The sequence below is a fragment of the Branchiostoma belcheri genome, unplaced genomic scaffold (genome assembly GCF_001625305.1).
Source record: "Branchiostoma belcheri isolate BF01 breed outbred unplaced genomic scaffold, Haploidv18h27 scaffold3, whole genome shotgun sequence".
Taxonomy (NCBI): domain Eukaryota; kingdom Metazoa; phylum Chordata; class Leptocardii; order Amphioxiformes; family Branchiostomatidae; genus Branchiostoma; species Branchiostoma belcheri.
Window position 1 is genome coordinate 4972230 of NW_017803909.1, and position 3643 is coordinate 4975872.

At 43.4% G+C, this 3643-nt stretch overlaps 1 pseudogene; it reads left to right on the forward strand.

Annotated features, from left to right (window-relative positions):
* LOC109473378 overlaps positions 1-3643 on the forward strand; it is a 9996-nt pseudogene that overhangs the window by 2759 nt on the left and 3594 nt on the right.

The window sequence follows — 3643 nt, forward strand, 5'->3', positions numbered from 1 at the left end:
ATAATGACACACATTTCAAAGACAAGATCAAAAGGAAGTTATATCTTTCATGTAGTCCCTCTGTTCTTTGTCTTTGACGTCTACGTCTCAGATGTACTTTAGTTGCTCCTTGGAGAACGGGACGACAAGGCCGTCCTTTACTGTAGCTTCTTCTATCTGCAGCTGATCAAACCATACGTCTTGATGCATGATCCTTTTATTTGTTTCCGAGCACAGCTTTGATTACGTTAGTCCCTTTGGTCGTCCACTGTTCCGTACCTTCCCCTTCCTTCTGAATCCGTATCATCCCAATCAGTCATTCCTTGCCAAAAGGCGGCCGAGCGAGCCCGAACCACGAAAGTTCGCTCTTGATAAGTAACCACTCGTCCTCCAGTGATCCCCGAGCTTCCTATCGAGATTTGTCATCTCTGATCTCCCTTTTCTGTCGCCGTCTGTCAGCCGGGCGAGGTTAGGGGCGTCACGAGTTCGTCTCTGATAAGTTGAGCGGACGACAGCGACAAAGAGAGCGTCACAGATGAAATAACACTACAGTCGACCCGAGTTACCGAACGACGTCTGTCATTATCTTCTATTCAATATGGAATGTCAGCCATCAACAGTGCTGGGAACTTCTCCGAAGTTTTTTTTGGAAAGTTTTGTCGATAATACGCGTGTCGCAATTATGGGATTAATTTGGTAATAGAAATGTATCATTTGCAAAGCATATGCTCTGTTAATTCTTACTCAAATACATTCATATATATGGTCAGACAGGAGTATAAATCCCTCCTACTATAAAATTGCAACATTATGTAACCCAACACCAGTTACCATGGTGATAGACGTCAACAAATCAGGTCACTGACCAGGTCAGAGGTCAGTGTTTGGAGAAGAAGAAGACGAAGAGGAAACTTAGCAAAAACAATATGTCTTCCTTCGGTAAACATAAATATCTACAGCGGATAAATGAGATGATGGAGACATGTTTTAAGTCAGTTGATACAACAGTTACGTCAGGTGTATTCTGTTGAACAGAAATATAATTTGTATTCCTCAAACGACAGTGTTGCAGCGTTTGCCCACCCCTCACATGATCGCTATAGTTATGACCTAAACGTCTCAGTCGTGGGCACGATATTGAATAACCTTTATACCAGGATAAGTACATGGTTTGTACATGTCGGTGGTTTCACACACACCAACACAAGCATACAGATACAAATGTAGTTGAATGTACATCTGTAAGAAATACAAATGTTGAGTAGGATTATTATTAGTGATGACGTGCGTGGATATTGCATCTATTGGGCCCGGTCATATTCGTCGTACCATCGCCACACGACACAAGTCATTCGTGGGATAGTCGCACATATGTCGTACGAAATTCAACTGTTCAAAGGTCAATGACCTGAACCAGACGTCTCTCACCACGGTAACTAGTGTTAGGTTACATAATGTTGCAATTTTATAGCAGGAGGGATTTAGACTTCTGTCTGACCATATATATGAATGTGTTTGAGTAAGAATTAACAGATAGAGCAGACCATATGCGAAGGTAAACATTGCTCTGCAAATTTTACCTTTCTAGTCAAGAATACTTTTCCTCAGAATACGCAATCTAGTCACTCCATGTGTGACCATATGCGAAAGGTTCACCTTATATGCGGCATATAAACGTGATCAGCTGCACGGGGTGCGTGACATTTTCCAACTAAGAACTAACGCGTGAAGACGATAATGTCTCCTAACGATCTCACAAATTGACATCGCGACAGGCGCGCGTTGCTACTGGTGCAAATCCATAAACATGTCATCGCCCTGAAATCTGCTAGAATTGGATTTACGCTGGGAAGGGGACAGGGGTGATTTGGTAAGTACTCCCTCGGGCGGGGATTACGGGGGGAAATCACGGGAAGTCATTAAATCCTGCACATGATTAAGCGTGTTCGTGATGAAGTCGTATGTTCGTTCAACGTGCCACTAACTATAACGGACTCGGAATCTTACTGAAAATGTTCAGCAGCTACACGAAAAGTCAGCAAAGGGCAAAATCGACCCATGGAAGCATTTCAATAATTGTAACAAACTGCTATTACTTGGACGGCTTGAGGGGTTTTCTTGGTGATTTTTCGTCGGAATTCGTAGTTATCCTACAACTTAATATTTCTTTCACACCTTCATCATTACGGTATTATCCCAGTGGTAGTATGGCGGGCTGAAACATACAGTAAATGGTACTAGTGTCCGTGCATTGTGGACACCGTACAAGTATGGTAGTACACCTGAACACCCAGTGACTGGGACTTGATAATGGTAGAGGGAACGGTCAATTTCACCATACTATATGGCTACTGTAATAATGTTAACAAACTTCGATACAGTTTAAATGTATTTAGAAATCTACCTTGAACATGTACTTCACATGTACCACCATGAAACAGCCATAGTGTAGTTTAAAAGTGTGTAATGATTGACAAAGGACGAAAAGCTCATTTGGTGATTAGCAGGTGAGTATTTCTCCGGTGTTAGCTGAATCATCCGATAAGCGGCTTGTCTCCAGTAAGCGTATCACAACCAAGCCACAACAATATATCTTGTCCCCATCCATACATAAATTAGTCTATTTGAAGCAACTCAGTTTTGAAACTGGGTATCACTAAACAGGAGGAAAACCATGGAAACCTTTGAAGTTAATTCCTGTCCATTTTTTTCCTCAGAAAGTTGATTCAACAGTTGAGACTGAACTTTTTATCACGTTCTTATATCATCTTACCCACCACCTCGTCACGTACACGTCTTGCCATAGACATGGGATGGAGTGTGTGTGTACATCGTGCATCAGTGCCGCAGGGTTAAGGCCCAGCACAGGTCATCTCCGTATTGTCGCTCCGACTATCTACCCCGTCCACCTTGCAGCACGGACGGCGGAAGGGGAAAGCGGGCGGGATTAGGCACGCTAGGCTCATCAGCACACTCCACTGAGACGGTTCCATACAACAAAGACTCCGCCTGTCATCAGCGGTAAGCCGCGTTACGCGGAGGGACGAGAGAGGTGTATCTAACAGGATTTAGATGAAGACGTCCCGGAGTCGGCTAAAGGCACTTCATGTCATCTGCTTTTCGTTTCAATGTAGCTAGATGAACGAAAGACTGTTCCACTGCCTCACATGGTAGGGGCGGGACATGAGGAAATTTTACGGCGGTTGTCACTTATATGGTCTTGCCCGACGTCGTTGCATACTTTGTGCAGGTCGTCTTTTGGTTTTCTTGTTGCAAATAATGGACCAAAGCCTGCTAAGCCACCCTAGCCTCTTATACTGATATTAGAGGATATTAGAACACCTGTGCGTGACTACAGAATTGCACAAAGTATGTTACGATATTTCTAACGATGTACATGTAATGCGATTACAAAAAAACCGTTTTGCACATGCATGTTATATCATTTTTTTCCAGTGCGTCATGTTTGGTTATCTTTGGTACACTCGCTTCCTTTCATCGCGACACTACAGATAGAATCATCTTTTAAATGTTCACGGAGTCGTTTTTCCAGTTCACGGATTTGCCATCCCAGGGACCATATCGAATGGCTGATTGCGAACAACCCAGTTGCCTCTGGCACGAATTGGAGCAAAACGCGTCATTATGAAGGTGTGTGTGTGGG